Consider the following 18,613-nt stretch of genomic DNA (forward strand, 5'->3'; position numbering starts at 1 on the left):
GATTATCAGAATGTGTGTGTGTGTGTGTGTGTGTGTGTGTGTGTGTGTCTGGACCCAGTTAAGAGCTCTGTATACTAAGATTTGGGGGGCCTGGGCAGAGAGCTCATCTTGTGGCCACCTGCAACAAACCTCCTACAGATATTCTATTGCGTATTAAGCCTGCCACCTGCCATCTGGAGTAATTTCTCAGTCTCTCCCTGCCCTCCATACAAGGCTCCTTTCAGATTATAGATGGCAAGCTCTTAAGAAGGTTCTATCACCAAAAGGCAGATTCTCTGGAAGCCAGAGCAAAAGCCAGCTGGGAGATTTCTCTGGCACGAGCAGCACTTGTGCAGCAGGCTACTCAGGAAGGGTGACAGGGCTTTGAACAATGATGCAGAGAATGAAATAAACTAGATACACCAGGCACAGGAAGGGCCCCTTAGGTCACTGGGATTTTGCTACCTAGAGGAAAATACAGCCAGTCTATGACCAGAGCTTTGCCCCGGGCTGCATACCATTATTGCACCAAGACATCTGGAGGACAGAGAACCAGGCACTTCACAGAAATCGGGGATAAGACCAAGCTGGTTACCTGTGGAAGATGACTAAGGAGGATGAAGGTAGAAGCTGACTAATGCAAAATGTTCATCCCCGGTTTTAAATTCAAACTAACATGCACAATATGATCCCACTGCTTCCTCTACAACTCCCAGAAGGCTGCTGGGTGGTGGGGGGGGGGGGCTGTGAAGGTGTATAAGTAGTTTTAATTTTTAATGTAGTTTTATGAAAGGTGTCCACCTGTCAAACCATTGATCATGAAGGACTCTTCCCCTAGACTCAGTAGATTTGCACACCCCACCACACCCCACCTCACCCCTACCAGCATCACTAGGCCTTTGGCAAAGTCCAGGGAGAAAGCAGGTGGCCAATGTCCTCGGAAGCTCTCTGTGTGCCTTTCTCTCTCAGGTCCTTCCCTGTGCAGATGCAGCCACCACCTAGCTCAGGGTATAGCTCCAGTCCTGAGCCATCATGCACTTCCATTTGTGGAGCACTGCGGTCCACCCCTCATGTGGTCTATGTGGATCATTCTTGGGTACCAGCAGGAAAAACCTGATCCTTACTCTGCATGGTCATTACCATTGCCTGTTCCACCACAGGGGGGACTTCTGTGGGATCACTCATGCTCACCCTGGGTGAGCTTTCTATCCATATCAGAGAAGGCAGGATACTTCTGACAAAAAACAGAATGTAAACCAGTTTTGAGAACACTTTCAAAGGGAGTGCTTGTTTAGCCCAGTTTATACATGTGGAATATTCAATCCTGGATTTCATTGAAAGATGCTTCAACATGTGGCTCAATTTCCATCTTTCCTTTGCTCCACAGCATATCACCCAGTATTCTAGTCAAAGCCTAGCTCAGATACAGATGTGCAAAGGCTGGCAGAGGAGAACATAGGCCCCAATCCTAGAGTGAGCCACAGGGACAATGGCCTAGCTGGGCCCGAGTCAACCACAGGCAGCCCTGGAAATCCACTAGGGCACATCCTGGAGCACTAGAAACAGCTCTCAGCAGAGAGGGAGGGAGATTAATGGCTACAGCTACCCTCTGGGACATCAGAGCTCAGCTTCACACAAACAGCCTCCCTGTGTAAAGGGAGGAGCAGCCTGCAAAGACACTGGGTGACCTGGGCCCGCAGACAAGTCACATGGATCCAGAACCTCAGTAAGGCAAGAGGTAGGTAGAATTTTTAGCTCTTGTTCAGTGTCCACTCTCAGAAATGCCACTCCATCCCAGACCTTGGTCACACCAGGAAGGCCACCAGCAGACAATTCCACAAACACTGCCTGAGAGAAAGTTGGGAAGGTCACACCTGATAGCCAGGTGGAGAAAACAATATTGCCTGGTGTACATATTCACATGGAACTCCAGCTTTGGAGCCAGCTGCCTTACCAAGTTCCCAATGCCAGTGGAATGGGTCACATTCATGGACCGTAGGCCCTGTGGGTGTCCATTAAGTGATGCCCAAGGGGCCCATTAAGTGATGGGTGATAAGAACCTCCAGGACCTAAGCCAGGGACCCAGGGCCTGAGTCTTCCCCAGTCTTCTTCCAGCCCATAGTCCCAGCTCCCCTCAGGAGCAGAACCCAAATTTGCCTCACTCTGAACCGGATCTGGAGGCTTTGAGATTCTCTGGAACATTGATGCTGACTCCAGTGAGGGGACCAGGTATTAGAATGGTCCCCTGTACCCATGAACCCTTCCTTCCCCAAAGCCAAGGTCATTTAGTAAACTTTGGAATGGACAGTCTTCATCCCTTTCTCCCTGTAGCCAGGGTTGGAGGAGAGACACAGGGCAGCCGAGGAGCTGGGAGGGGCTCAGCTTTCTGGGGCCTTGAAATGAGCCACTACCTCCTCCTGCTTTCTCATTCAGTCTTAGTGCTCAGAAGCTCGTTGATCTTCAAGGAACTACTTGTCCATCAGAAGACAGCTCTGCAATCGTGCCTTCAGCATTTTCCAGCAGTCCAGCATCATCCTTTCATTTAGCTGTTCTGGGCCTCATCCCCCTATAACATTAAGGCTGAATGTTGAAATAGCTGGAGCTCAGAGTGTCCTGTATACATATGTCAAGCTCACATGGTCTTACGGGTATCTCCACATACCTCACAAGAAATGTGAATGAGCTTTTCTCCCGATATAGATCCCAGCCTACTCTAGTATTTATTTTGAAAGCCATCCTTACAACAATTCGCTTTCCTATTACAAGGAAGTTTAGTCAAGAACACTAGGATTCAGTCCTTAGACAAATGCTTTTCTTGCTCAGGTGAACTCAGAGAACGGAGCTTAGTGGTCACTAGAGGGCGCTGGTGAGCAGCCACGGAGCCAAAAACGGGCCTTCTACAGAATCCGGATCCCCGGTCTTGGGTGTCAAAGCCCAGGCAGAGGGACTGTGCTAGGACCAGAGGGTGGGCAAGGTGCCCACAGATTAGCCATACTGGAGTGGCTGCAGGCACATCCTCTGGGTTTTCGTGCTGTCACCCTGTCTGGAGTCCCTCCCCATGGGGTATTTCTGTGGAGGTAAACACTGGTGCCTGAGCCTCCTTACACCTGGATGCTCTGTGCTCACCTGGGGGGCCTTTCGAAGAGTCTCCTCTCCAGGGCACAGAAGACAGCTGCTTCAGGTGCATCAGGGCTCATTCCCCAGCCTTGGCTCAAGGAGCGGGGAGGTTGGGGGTTCTTGTACAAACTCAGCTGCATACCCCTAACTTGTCTATCCATCCACCCTAGGCCTCCAGAAATAACTTTTTGCCCTCAGATTTCTGATTTCACTCAAGGAGTTAAGACTCAACATATTGCTGCTCAGACTCAAGGAGGAACTGAATGATGCAAGAGTGGAGTGAGCCGTGCACTCACACAGATCAGTCACAGTGAGGTGGGTGAGGGCCAAGGAGGCTTAATTCACTTCCAGACCAGTGGGAGGGCTACACTTAACCAAGGAGTTACATAAAGTATATTAAGTAGGAGGCTATTTTCAGGGACTGAGTAACTAGTAGCACCTATGAGGAGTGTGCCCACCTTCTCAGGCTTCTGTGCACAGGGTGAGAACAGACTTGAGTGAGGAGCCATTGGCCCTACCACATGTCCACATGGAGCATCCTCAAGACCCAGATGGGAGCCCTGAGAATTCCATGGCAACTCCAGGCTGAATTCCTGCCTTTCTCCCAACGGATTCTGCCCCTACAGACCATCTGTGGATCTAGATCCAGAACTTAAACTGGATTCCACCCCCACTTGAGAGATATGGAATGTCATGACTCCTTTTTCCCCAAACCCAATGGAATGAAACTAAGATGCAAAATGAACTAGAGGATCCTCTAGCTCCGCCTTGTGGCTAGAGCTTGAAAAGGACTCAAAAGTGCTGAGAGCACCCAGGAGCAGGGAGAGCACTGGGCTTCCTAGTCATTTGTGGTCAGTAGCCGCCCTTCCCCCCACACTCTCCAACATCCTTGCTGCATGAGGATAATTAGCCCAAAGGGGAAGTTTGCAGATTGGAGTTGTCAACGGGGGTGGTGTCTTGCTAGCAGCATTCCTGGCTGTGTGAGCTGAATCTTACTACTTTGTGTTCCTGGGCCTCATTCACCTTGTGAGGCTGCGGCTGATGCTCCTTACTTCAGAGCTTCCTTTTGTGGACAGGACCAAATGGCTTAGGTCTCAAACCCATTTCTCCATACTTCCTGGTTCCAGCATATAAAATCTCTACTGTTCTTTTGCATAGACCCAAGTCTCACCAATCTTTCTTTTCAACAACTCTGGCCACTTATATACAGGCAAGTTTGTTTTCCACTTCTCTACCAAAGAAGAGGATAAAGCCAAGTTAACTTGTACAGCAGGCTTTGGCACAATATTGTTTTCCCGTGGAGCATATGAGCTTTGGGAGAACACAGTCCGCTGATGGGTCAAGTAGGAGCCCCATCATCTCACACCCAGGCAGCCTAGAACATTCACAGCTGGGGGCAGGATTGGTTCAGAATCATTTGTGTTAAACTCCAGGCAGAGGGATACAGCTAGGACCTGACATGGACAATGCACATGAGTCACAGACCAGTGTAGGCACATGACACTTGCCAGGAGACTGTGGCACCACCAAGCCTAGCATCAGAGGCCCATCCCCTGGGGGCAGTCTCCTCTGTCCAGTTAACCCCTATAAGGAGGTTTGATCTGAACACCATCAAAGTAGGGTTGCCCCTGAGGATGCTATTTGCTATGGTGCGTGGGAAAGACTTGATGCCAGATTATTTTAATTCTGGAGTGAAGAAAACCTACGTCATTCCATGGTTTTAGGGAGGTTGGGGTTTGGCCCTCAAGCACTGAGGGAGGTTGAAAAGAGACCAATTCAGAAGTCAGGGGTGGGGGGCACCTGGGTGGCTCAGTCAGTTAAGCGTCAGCCTTTGGCTCAGGTCATGATCCCAGGGACCTGGGATGGAGCCCCAGGTCAGGCTCCCAGCTTCTTCCTCTCCCTCTGCCCCTCCCCCTAATTGTGCTCTGTCATATAATAAAACCTTAAGAAGTAAACTAGAGGTCAGGGGTGAGCATTTGTGGAGAAAAGACAACATGTGTTGCGGTGAGGGTATACAGCCCATAATCCTTTCGAATCGCCGGCCTAGTTGAGCCCAGGCACACTCTTCAAGTGACCCAACCAGATGCTAGTTTAAGTGCAGCCAAAGGGATCTGACAGGTGTAATCCATATCCCAGTCCCCACGTGACTCCCAAGAAAAAACCTGGATTAGCTGGCCTCAGTCACAGGTAAGGTTTTTTTAAAAGGAGAGTGCGGGGACTTAGGATTTAGAGAGAAAGTCTAGGAGGCAGTGGATGGAAAGAGGGCCAGAGGGAGGAGACCATCTCCAGCCGACGCCTGCTGAACAGGGAGCCCGACCTGGGGGCCCTGATCCCGCCATCTGGGCTGAAATCAAGAGTCAGATGCTTAACCCATTGATCCACCCAGGCTCACCGCCCCCACCCGAGCCTCCCTCCCCCCGTCCCAGGACCGCAGCCCGCGGGAGCGCCGGATCTCCCTCCCGACTCGGGCTTGCGCGGAGGACCGGGGCTCGGCACCCGGCGCCCACCGTGGCGGCAGCCAGCTCCCACCAGGGGACCCGGGGACCAGGGGACCAGGGGACCCGGGGCCCCTCCTCTCCCGCGTCAGCCCTGTCTCACCCCCTCCATCCGCCCCTCCTCTCGGGCTCCTAAGCTCTCCCAGCTCATTCCCTGCTCCTGACACCCGGACGTCCTCCTGAGCAAGCTAAGACCCTTCCACGACCCCCCGCTGGCCTCAGGGGCCGGCTCATTTGGGCCCAGCCCTCAGCAGACCCCCGGGGTGGGTTCCACGCAGGTCCACGATCTCCGGCTTTTCCCTTTCAGGGACACCCGTTTCCCCCCAGGCACACGGAGGCAGCCGGACGCCCACGCGCGTACTCCTGTCCCTCTCCCCTCCCAGGTTCCCTAGAACCCCCAGGCTGTGGCTGGGAGTGTTCCCAGACTGTTGTTCGCGTTGACATTAAGGGAACTTTGACGTCGGTGGCTCAGACCCTTGCAGGAGCCCCGCTTCCCTCTCCGGGACTCCCCGTTGACCCTAAGGGTGAGGCTTGGACTGGGCCGGAGGCTCTGCCCTGGGCTGACCGCGAGGTCCCTGTCTGAACCCGCTCTTGACCTCCAACCCCACAAACCCCACAGCCCGAGAGGGCTGGGTTGTCTTTGCACAGTGACAACCATTGTTTCCTCCACCGCCACCTCTACTCTGGGTTCTCCCTCACCAGCTTCACCTTTTCAGGGCACTGATCAGGTTAAAAGTTGCCATAGCTTCCTTCCGGCGTTTTCCTCACCTGCTCAATCTTCCTTCCCGCAGGGCACTGAAGCTATCTTTAGCCCCTTATGTGACTTTTTTCCCCCCACTTTTCTTGTCACTCGGAAACCTGACAAGACTCCGTTTTATCCTTGAAGTGAAAATGTTAGGTGGTTCCTTCTGCTGAGAAGCTCCCACTGCCCCCCACACAACCACCCCTGATCTGCCCTCCCTGGGGAAGGCCTTTCTCCCCACATCTACACCCACCATTGCCTCCCCCTTCCCTCAACCGCAATCACGTTCCCTATTCTTTTCCCCACTACTCTTCCCATTTCAGAAATCCATCCGAGGAGCTTCATCAGCCAATATTTCATAATGAAAGAGTGAAACATTTTCCCCTAAGTTAGCAGATTTCCCCCAAGGCTTAAGATGCAACACCCACGTTTTCCTATCCTTAGAAAGAAGCAGCCCTAAAGTTGTGTGAAATCAGTTCCTTAGAAAACAGAAGCCCCTCTCAAAAGTCTGAAAGCTCAGAAAAATCTTTCCTAGATCAGGCATGAGAATCTTCTACCCGCCCCCCAAAGAGCCTGAGAGCTACCGCCCCCATCCCACCTTTTTAAAGAGCAGCTTCTCCACCCCAGAGTACATTAGAACCACCTGAGACTTTCTAGAATCTCTACCCTGCCTGGAGCCCCCGCAGGTGGCAATTCCCAAGGAGGTCGCCCAGCACACCCCCACACCCCCACCCCCTGCCACCGCCCTGGTCAGGTGCAGCTCAGGGCAGAGTGCACGATGTTCCTCCTGGGAGCAGCAGATCTCAACCCAGGCTGCAGGTGAGACACCCCCCAGACAGCTCTCCACAAACACCCAAGGCCTGGGCCCCAGCTCAGGGTAATTAACTCTTAGCCACAGGGATTGACCTTTGAATGCCTTCCAGTTGATTCCATGGTTGAGTCAGGCCTGGGAAGCTGTTCTACAGCTGGATTTACTTACAGCTAGGATGTATGATTTCGCTGAGTTTATAAGATCAGGGGCAGAGCCAGAGTTGACTGAGAAGTTCAGTTGAACTGGTCTAGGCGGTGGCAGCTGTGGCAGAGGAGGAGGACGTTACCATCTGAGAAGGCATCAGTTGATGAACCTAAGGATAGGAATAAGCAGCTTGATGAACAAAGGCCTCGCAACAAAATGGTGCTCAAAAAGTTCAGGAATTGAAAGAAGATAAGTGTGGCTGGAGCCCCAGTAATAGGAGGAAATTGAGCTTGACCTGAGGCTGTCCAGTGGACAAGAAGAATGTCCTGAAAAGTCACAGAACACACTGACTGCACACAGAGGCAAATATAAACAGGATCCCCCGTGAGCTGTCATGCCTGCTGTTCCTGGAAATCTCTGTGCCTGGACCATTTTAATTCCCATGTTGGAAAACAAAACAGTTAACGGCCCATATATTTAGAAGGTGGGATGTCCATTTCCACTTGAGAAGACCGTTCAGTATGGTGATCAAAAGGATCTATGAGTTGTTTCTGCATTTCTGCTCTGGAAACAGCCTGGAAGAAGCCCCCACTTACCCAAAGGGAGAGGCCCTGACAGGGGTTAGATAGAGTGGGCTGCTGGGTGAGGATACCCAGGGTGGGACCCTGTTGAGCATGGAGACGAAAGGGTCCTGAAGCTTAGCTTTGCTATGAGGATGCTAACCTGGAGAGGGAAACTTGGTTTTTTTTTTTAGTAACATTTGGGGAGGGAACAGGGGTAACAAGGTCAAGTTTTTGTCTAATATAGTCCCTTAGGTGCTCAGGGTGGGGTGTATAGGACCGGCCTGGAGCAGAGAGCCCAGTGTCCCTGGTTGTATGGGCATTGGGAAATGGAAGCCCAAAATCTGTTTATGGAAATGAAGGGCTTGTGAAGTTCTGTTTTTTAAAGTTTTATTTATTTTTATGTACTTTCTACACATGACCCCAATATCAAGAATCATATGCTTCTGACTAAGCCAGCTAGGTGCTCCAGGACTGTGATATTTTTAAGGATTCCTCTGGAACTAGTTAGACACTAAGCCTGGGTTGACTTAAGTTACCACTCCCTGTAAAGCCCCTTTCCCTGCCTCCTCAGATACCACCCGGAGATAGATGCCATAAATCTGAAACACTGGGGTGGGTGGTCACCAAGACATGAGATTCATTCTCAGTGGGGTCCAGAATCTTGACCTGCAGCTGAGTTCTTGAAGTCAAACAATCCAAGGATCTTATTGCTAGGGTTCTTGATCACCTTGTGTCCTCCCCACCATCCCCTGGGCACCTGTTTGCTCCTTTTGCCTTCTCTCCCACTCTGTGTCCCTCCTGCGGCATGCTCAAATCTTAAGTCTGCTCCCCTATTAAAAAACAAACAAACAAACAAAAAACTCTGCCTCCCTCTCTCCTTGCCTCCAGAAACTCTTCTTTCAACCTAAGGCCTGCAAAGTGGGTCCCACACCATCTCCATAATCTCAAGCCCCCAAACAGCAGAAGCCTGCTCACCCTTTCAACCCTCCCTTCAAACAGCCTCCAAAGTCCAACCCAAGAGTCCTCCTGCCAAACCCAAAGGGCTTCACTGACTGCTAACACCGACTCATGGAGGGGAGGGTGGCTCATCTGTAGGAATGTCTCAGCTTCTCAGCATGTATTTGGGGACTTAGGTGCCCAGAGACCCTTGGAATCGCTGCCCTGTGGTCTCTAGTTAACTTGGTGCCAGTTATTAATCAAGCTCCAATTTAGCTGATCCGATGAGGACCTTCTGCAGATGCAATAAAGGTACTAAATAAGCAGGTCTTCAGATACTCTTAAAGTGTGTCAGGTGGATCTGACTCGATCATATCCAGGACCTTCAGTAGTGGTGGGACCTCCATGGGGTTCAGAGGCTGCCCAGGAGCTTAGAGGAGCAAGCCCATTTCTCTATTTGGGGGCTTCCTGCTCTCCTGAATTCCAGCAGCACAGAGTAAGGGCTGGTTGTCAGCCAGCCCTGGATGAGGCCTCATGGCTATAGCAAAACGATTCACAGAACTCCAGTGACACAACTTGGAGGTATGTGGGGAGCAAACACAGGTCCTGTGTGTTTCCGGAAGGAGGGCTGGATTGTTGGACCACCTTTCCTTTCACAAGCATTACGATGCCTGCTCTGTAGGCTGCTCCACTTTCTACAAGTACTTTTTTTTTTTTTTTAGATTTTCTGTATTTGAGAGAGCGCGCGCGAGAGAGCACGCACACAAGCCGGGGGAGCAGCAGGCTCCCCGCTGGGCAGGGAACCCAAAGCGAGGCTCAATCCCAGGACCCTGAGATCATGACCGAACCCAAGGCAGACACCCAACCAACTGAGCCACCCAGGTGCCCTGTTTACAAGTATTAATTCATCTAATCCTCATTGCAAACCAGATAGCAGATGTTATTCATTGGACAGAGAAGTAACCTGGCATGGTAACCACTTTGAGGAAGGACCCCACAATCACAATTTCTGAGCCGGAAGTAAGAACTCTGCAGTGTGGCCCTGGAGTCCCTGACCTCCACAGCTGTTCGGTGCCACCTCTCCCTGCCTGATGGTTTCTCTCTCAAATTCCCGATTTTAAGGGGATCGTGCGTGTATCTGCTTTGGTAATTCATCTCTATGATTTCCACCTAGATCATTTGTGGCTTCCTATCATCTACTTTTGCTGCTGTCTCCTCTCCACGTTCAACCACAAGGCCTCCATTTCTTATGCCTGTCAGATACTCTTTCTATACTAATTCAACCATCTGTCTCATTTCTGGGTCTACGGATCTATTTTCTGCCAGTGGTGATTTATGTTTCTGTTTTATCACACATCCGGTAACTCTAGGCAGGAGATCAGCGCTGTGCATTTTTGAGTGCTGGATATTCTGTGTTTCTTACTCATCATGTTGGGCTTTGTCCTGAGATGCAGTGAAGGTACTTCAAAACTGGTCCATTTAAGGATTGTTCTGAAATCTTTGTTGGGACCAGAACAAGCTTCAGTCTGTAGATAATTTGGCCCCATAGCTGGGGCAATACCCTTCTGAGCACCCTGAATCCCTGGGACTAGGGGTCTTTCCAATCTGGCTGCCGGTGGCAGATTCTTCCAAGCCCTGAGCGACCCTAGGATTTACCAGCCTGCTCCCTTGCTTGGTTCTTATTCAGCCCAGGTGTTCCCTACCCACATGGCTTATCTGTACTTGGATGGGGGGCAGGGGGCTTGGCTTCCCTGTAGATCTCCAGAGCTCACACACATGGCCTTTGTGGGTCTATATGTTGGTGTCTCGGGGTCTGGATGGGTCTCTCTGTCTGGGTCTGTTTCTCTCTCTGAGTCAGTCTCTCTCAGTCGGTCTCTCTGGGTCTCTGTTTCTCTAAGTTAATTTGTTGGTCTCTCTCTCTCTCTCTCCCCGTCTCTGGGTCTCTCCGTCTGGATCGGTTTCTCTCTCTCTCTCTCTCTCTGGGTCTCTCTCTGAGTCTGTGTGTCTGTCTGGGTTGGTCTCTGTCTGGGTCTGTCTTTCTGAGTCTGTGTGTCTGGGGGTCTCTCTCTCTCTCTCTCTCTCTCTCTCTCTCGGTCTGTCTGGGTCTCTGTCACTCTGTCTTTTCCCCTCCCTATGAGGGGACCGACTCTTGCCTGGACGGACTCCTTGTCACTGTGATTTCCAGCAATCTTCATGCCAAGTTCTCACCTCAGGACACTCAGAGCCTGTTGGGATTCCCTCTCCTGCTCTAAGGTCTGGAAACCCCACAGGTTCTGAGCCCATTGGTCATAGAACTCCTTTTCTGCTTCCAGATCACTGTTCTGTGCTCCTGTTGTCCATTGTCTAAAAAAACATCAGTTCAGTACTCTGGCTTTTTACATGTTCAATGCAAGGGTGACAAAAAGAAGCACTCTGCTTTGTTTTGAAATAAGTTCTTGATGAGTGGTTAGCAACTGATACTCCAGTACTGTAGAATATATTTTTTCTAGGTCAGTTCTTAGGAGTTGAGAACAATTTTTCATTTTTAATTCTGTGATCAGCTAATTATTGAATTGATCACATGTGATTCATTAAGTGATCATCTATGTAAATATTCATCTTTTATTTTTTTCATTAGAAAATTATTTCAGACTGAAATTATTAGAAAACCTCAGGAAGTAAAGGAGGAAAAAGAAACTCAGGGAGTGGGAAAGCCCTCAGCTACAATGTTCTGACTCATGTTTAGAGAAAAACTTAAAAATTATTTCAGAGACAATGGGGGAAGGAGCAAAGGGAGAGGGATAAGCATACTCTGTGCTGAGCACAGAGCCCAATTCGGGGCTCGATCCCATCACCCTGAGATCATGAACTGAGTCAAAATCAATAGTCAGATGCTCAACCGACTGAGCCACCCAGGCGGCCATAGAGAAAACTTCCTACCCACCTCCTTCATCTTCCTGAGCCTGATATGATGCTCACCCCCAGGCTCCAGATGAGGGCAGCTCCAGGGATGACAAGGCCCCACAAGAGGTGAGATATGAACCTCACATGAGCAGAGCCCTCCCAAATAGTAAATAAACCATTGAAGTCCTGCCAGTGGTCCCTGAAATATAATTTATGGAAGGGGTACAACATCCAGACTCTCAGAAGCTTCCTACCCTGACTCCGGGATTGCATGACTTGGGCATTAGCATGCAGGCCTATACTGAATCCCTGAACTTCTCATTTAGGGTTTTATGTCTCCCCAAAACTGGATAGAATCACGTTTGGGCCGTCAGTATAGAGGGAGAGTCTCTGAGAAATCCTCCGAAGTACATGCCAGTTGTGCCAAAGCGTATCCGTATTCCTCTCTCCTTTCCAGGCCCTGGAGATGACCATGAGACTCAGAGTTTCCTATAAGAATGGGAATTCCTTGAATGTGAAGAGTTGAGGAAGAGTCCCATTGTATGGAAAGCAATTGCCCAGCGTCTCAAGCACAGGGCCTCAGAAAAGAACTGGTGATGATGTCTCCAGATGTTCCTAAGGATTTATGCAGGGTTTGTATCGGTTCATTCGTGGAGCCAACCAGAGTCCACGGGGCCAATCTTTGTCCTGCCCTTATGGAGGGCCCCTCCACAGGATCCCAGGACACCGAAGGGAGGACCATGTCTTAGCAGGTTTGTCTCCTCTATACACATCTTCATGATCCTTTATTTTTTAATTAATTAATTAATTAATTAATTACAGAGAGAGAGAGAGGCAGAGACACAGGCAGAGGGAGAAACAGGCTCCATGCAAGGAGCCCGACACCAGGCTCAATCCTGGGACTCCAGGATCACGCCCTGGGCCAAGGGCAGGTGCTAAACCACTGAGCCACCTGGGGATCCCTTCACGGTCCTTTAGTGAGTGGCATCAGCTGGCTCAGCCGTCACACTCTCCTGAGTAGGAGAGAATGAGGGGACCAGCTCTTGCCTGTAGGTTCCCTCTAGACACAGGACAGAGGACTTGATGCTCAGAGCGTCCACCTGCTTCTCTCTCCTGTTTGCTCCTCAATAACATGCCTAAAGCCATGACCTAAAGGACTTTTCTCCTGGACTTGTTCAGCATGTTCATGGCTCCTGGGCATGCCTAGGTCATAGGCAAAGATTCAGGGGGAAGGTGGGTGATGTCCTCATAAGTTCTCCATGTGCCTTTCTCACTTTCTGGTTCTCTCTGTGCTAATGTGGTGGACTTCCCACCTCCGAGTACCAGCTCAAAGCCTGTGCCATCCCTGATCCCTCTGAGGGGATGCTATGCCCCCCTAATGCCCTCCTATACATGTGATACATAGAAGGCCCTCAGGTAACCAGACAGGAGCCCTGGAACATGAACCTTCATGGTCAAGTCCCTGCCTGTTTTCTGCCTTTCTTCCTGCAGCCCTCAGCACCCAGCAGCAGTGGCTGGACTCCTCTGACATGGATCCAGATCCAAAATTGAAAGACAATTAGAACCTGGATCCCAATTTTATTTGAAAGACAATGGAGTAGCACAACTCTACTCCTTCCTTTCCCAGACCAATGTAATGAAAACAAAATGTCAAATGCATGACTGTGAACCTTGTCCCTTTCTGCCTTGTGCTTGGGGCTTGGATGGGGCCTAAAATTACAGAGGCCAAGGGGCAGGGAGGGAGCTTGGGATCCCAGTAACTTGGGACTTGTCATCTTTGTTTTCTCCAATGTGCTTCCAGCATGGAGGTTCCTTTACTCTGAGGTGGATCTAGGACTCTCAGAACTGCTCGATCCTGCTCTCATCATTTCCCCAGCTGTGTGATCACAGACTTTCTGTTTGTTTCTGAGCTTCAGGCTCCTCCCATTATAATGGAGACTGATGTTCCTTACTTCATGAGGTAGTTTTAGGATATTTCACACATACACACACAGCATAATCACTATGTATGTGCAATTTATTTCCCCACATTTCTTGGGTTCCATTTTTTTAAGAGAAACTTCGAGATCATTGTAGTTCCAGATGTAGTTGTGACAAATAATACAGAGGGGTCCCAGAGAGATCCTCACACCTTTTATTCAGGATTCCCCAGTGGTGGCATCTCAGAAAACCAAAATATAATAGCATAACTGGAATGTTGACATTGTTATAGACAGGATCCAAAACCACCATTAGGATCTCCCATTTTGCCCTTTATGACCCTCTCACACTGCTTCCTTACCTCCTGGCAACCATGGAGATAGTCTCCATTTCTCTATTTCAAGAAAGTTATGTATATGGAACTTCTGGGGATTGGCTTTTCTCGCTTGCCATGATCTTCAGAGTCATTGAGACTTTGCATGTATCAGTACTGTTTCTTTTTATTGCTGAGTACTGCTTCACTGCATGGATGTGCCACAGCTCAACCCTTTGCCCACTGAAGAACATCTGGGTTGTTTCCAGGTTAGGGCTATTATGAATAAACTGCGATAAACATTCAGCTACAGGTTTTTGTGTAAACATAAGTCATCACGTGGGATAAATGCCCAGGAATGCAACATTTAAGTGTATGGTAATTACATGCTTAATTTTGTAAAGAAACTGCCCAACTGTTTTCCAGATGGCTGTATCATTTCACGTTCCCACCTGCAATGTATGAGTGAATCCCTTTCTTGGCATCCTCACCAGCATTTGGTGCTGTTCCTATTCATGTTTCAGTGCTTCTGATAGACCTTCAGTGGGTGGCATCCACTGGTTCAGCCCATGATCATGTGCCCTGAGCAGAGCTTACTTAGCATGATGGGTCTGGTCTCTGCCCAGAGGTCTCCTCTGTACATCAGCACAAAGTAGCAATAACTCACTGTGGTTTCAGTTTGCAATCCCAACCAGTGAGTGCTATCAAACATCTGTTCGTGTGCTAATTTGCCATCCATAAATCCTCTTCAATGATATATCTCTTCATGATTTTTGTCCATTCTCTAAATGGATTGTTTGCTTTCACTCTTACGAACTGAGAGTTCTTTACATATTCTAGTTACTTGTCTGCTATGGGATATGCCTTATGCAAATATCTTCTCCCTCTTTGTAGCTTGTCTTTTCATCCTTTTCAAATTAGCTTTCACAGAGCCAAAGTTTTTAATTTCGACATGGCCTGATGTGTCAATTTTCTAATGAGTGGTGCTTTTGATGTCAAAAAACACTTTTCCTAGCCCTAGATCCTGAGTATTTTCTCCTACATTTTTCTAAAAGTTTTATAGTTTTACCATTGAAGTTCATGGTGCATTTGAGTTAAATTTAGGTCAAGGGTCATTTTTTGTGTGTACCTATGGACGTCAGTTGCTCCAGCACCATGTTTTTTTTTAAATCTTGTCATTTCTTCTGCAGTATTGCCAAAAATTAAGTGGCCATATCTATGTGGGTCTATTTTTTAAGATTTTATTTATTTGAAAGAGCTAGCAAGAGTGAGAGAGCATAAGCATGGGAAGGGGCAGAAGGAGAAGGAAAACAGGCTCCCCACTGAGCCAGGAGCCCAATGGAGGGCTCAATCCCAGGACCCTGGGATCATGACCTGAGCCAAAGGCAGACACTTAACCGACTGAGTTATGAAATCCTGTAAACGGATTCTTCTTTAATCATCTTTGATTTTCAAACACTGAACCAGCCATGCATCCCTGGAATACATCACTTGTTTGCCATATAATTATTTTTACTCATTGCTAGTTGCTACTTAGTCAATGACAAACTACTTAGTTTGTCAATGACCACTGTCCCCTCTTTTATTACATGGAAGGTACTGTGTAGAATTGGTGTTAATTCTTGAATTAATAGAATTTTCGCAGAATTTTTCAGTGAAACCATCTGAGCCTGGTCATTTCTTTGTTTTCTCCCTTTAAAAAAATTTTTTTTTAATTATGCTATTGGGTGATTCATGGGGTTTTGCTTTGGTTTTGGGGTTGTTTTAGGAATTGGTTCATTTCACCTAAGTTGTCAAGTTTTATGTGTATAGACTTATTCAGAGTATCCCTTATTGTCTTTCTGATGTCTGCAGAATTTGTCATGATATCCTTATTTCATTCCTGATATGGATAATTTGTCCCTTCTTAGCCTTTGCTCAATGTTTACCTATTTTATTGATCTTTCCAAGAATCCGCCTTTGTTTCATCGACTTTATTGGGGTTTTTTGTTTTTCAATTTTATTTCTGCTCTTATTAGTATTATCTGTTTCTTCTGCTTCCTGTGGGTTCAGTCTGCTATTATTCTGGATTCTTGAAGGTGGTAGATTATCATTTGGACAATTCTCCCTTTTTTTTTTTTTTTTAATTTTTTTATTTATTTATGATAGTCACAGAGAGAGGGAGAGAGAGAGGCAGAGACACAGGCAGAGGGAGAAGCAGGCTCCATGCACCGGGAGCCCGACGTGGGATTCGATCCTGGGTCTCCAGGATTGTGCCCTGGGCCAAAGGCAGGCGCCAAACCGCTGCGCCACCCAGGGATCCCAATTCTCCCTTTTTTTAACGAATTCAGTGCTACAAAGTTCCTTGTCACCACTACTGTGGCTGTGCTTCACAAATTTTGATATGCTGCATTTTAATTTTATTTCATGTATTTTCTACTTCCCCTGAGGTTTGTTCTTTGACCAGTGGGTCATTTAGAAATGTGTTTTTGAGTTTCCAAGAGTTGGAGATTTTTATGTTGTCTTTCTGTTACTGATTTCTAGTTTGATTCCACTGAAGTTAGAGATAAATGTAATTCAGTTCTTTAAATGCGTTGGTTTGTTTTCTGGCCCAGGAGATGGTGTATGTTAATATGTGTTCTGTGGGCCCCTGAAAAGAATGTATTTTGCTGCTGTTGGTTGAAGTATCCTGCCAATCTTGATAGGATCCTGTTGGTTGGTGGGGTTGTGTGTTACCATGTCTGGTTTTGCTTTCTAGTTGCTCTGTTTTCAGGTGGGAAAATGGAATAATTCAAAAGCTGTGCCACTATTGTCACCTCAAAATCTCCCTGTGAGCAGTGCTAATTTGCATTTGTATTATCACCTTCTTTTTGTATATTGGAGATCCATTTAGACCTACCTTTCTGATCAAATCTTTGCCCAGTTTTCTATCAGGTTGGTCTTTTTCTTTTTAAAAACACTTTGATATTTAAAGAACAGTAGCTTTTTGAAAAATTATTTGAAAATATTTTTCTCAGTCTGTTATTTGTATTTTTGAGCAGCCTCCCCATGACTTGCAGTGTGCCAGGTGAAATAGATCATGGAAAAAGGTTTGTAACACATTCCTTCCTTTCCTCCTTTAAATCCGAATTATCTTACTAGCCAAGATTTCTACCCAAAACTAGATTAGAGACACAGAGCTCTGAGAGTGGTCAGGAATGATAATTAGTCCATGCTGTGATTCACCACCTAGCACAGTGCCTGGCACACAGTAGGCTTGCCGTGAGCGTTTGTAAAATGAATGGATAGATGAATGCGTCAGTGTCAGGAACCGAGCCTTCAAATCCCAACATCTGCATGCAATACTAGCTTTTACTTTCTTTCCCCAAGTCTCAAAGTACTCTGCAAATATTTTGTAAAATACTTTGACCTGTACAATTTTCCTAATTTCATTCAGTTGTCTGTCTGTGCTCTTTCCATTCACTGAGCATCCTTGGGACAGTTATTTTGATTTCTGTCTTGGAATTCACATCATTCTACTTCTTGGGGTTGGTGTCTGGATATTTGCTCTCTTGGAGAAGCCATGTTCTCCTGTTTGGGGGGTGATGGGAGGTCGGACTCAGCATTTGAAAAATCAGACTTCTCTCCCAGTCTTTGTGGTATGGTTTCATACTGTGAGTGCTTTCTCCAACTAGCCCAGCTGGAAATTCTGAAGCCCTCTCAAGCCTTTCTTGGTAGGCATCCTCTGGGCTCCTAGGGACTTAGCTCGTCGAAAAGTGTACCGGGCTTCTGCTCGGGAGCGCCCCCTGGTGTCTGTCCGCGATAATGCGTCCTCCCCGTCGCATCAGCAAGCCTTGGGACTGGAGTGCCCTCTCGTGTCTGTCCGTGGTACTGCAACCCTGGTGCTCGACCAAACCGAGTTGATCGCCCTCACGCCTGAATCCCAATTCTGTCTGCGCTTAGATTCAGGTGAGATAGAAACCAGTCCCTCTGGCCGCACACGAAATACTCAGAAACGTTGGACATACATTCCACTGCTTTTCCTCTCCAGGGAGAAGGCAGGAGTTGGGAGCTACCTCCCCATCATGCCGCCTGGTGCGACGGAGGTGGGGCTCTGCCGGGGACGACCCCGAATTTCCCTGGTTTCACACTGGCCTGGGCGTGCAGGAACCTCTCAACTGACTTCTGGGTTCCTCACAAAGGCAACTGGGCCGCGTGTTGTTAAATCTCCCTCTGTGGCCGAAGGAGGTTTCCTATCCTGCCCTCTTGCTGACGTCATGCTCACCATCCACCTTTTTCAATGGCAGGTGTCCTCTGATCTGTTGGCCACACTATAACTGAGTAATAGAACCTACATTTGCAAACAGTTGGCACAGCAAGCAGGGTAGTTTGGCCTCAGACTGGAATGGTATGCCACTAGATGGTTACTAACCAGTTCAACTGGGGAAGGTGCCGACCCCAGCTCACAGGCACGAGAGCTTGGCACTACTGCTATTTGTGGGTTTGCCAGGTGTTGCCATGGGTTCCCATCTTAATTTTTAAACTCCACTGCTGAGTCTTCCCAGAGTTCTGTGCTGAGCTGTTAATCGTCTAGACTCCAGGATGATGTTCCTGGTGCAAGGGGTCGGGGTCAGCCCTTGGTTTTGGATCAATTAGCAACGTTTACCAAAGGTTCCTCTGGAGGGAGTGAGCTGGGACATCCCTCCCAAGACCATGGGACAAGTGTGATCGGATCCATTGACCAGGCAGCAC

The sequence above is a fragment of the Canis lupus genome, chromosome 11 (assembly GCF_011100685.1).
Source record: "Canis lupus familiaris isolate Mischka breed German Shepherd chromosome 11, alternate assembly UU_Cfam_GSD_1.0, whole genome shotgun sequence".
In the NCBI taxonomy this organism is placed as follows: Eukaryota; Metazoa; Chordata; class Mammalia; order Carnivora; family Canidae; genus Canis; species Canis lupus.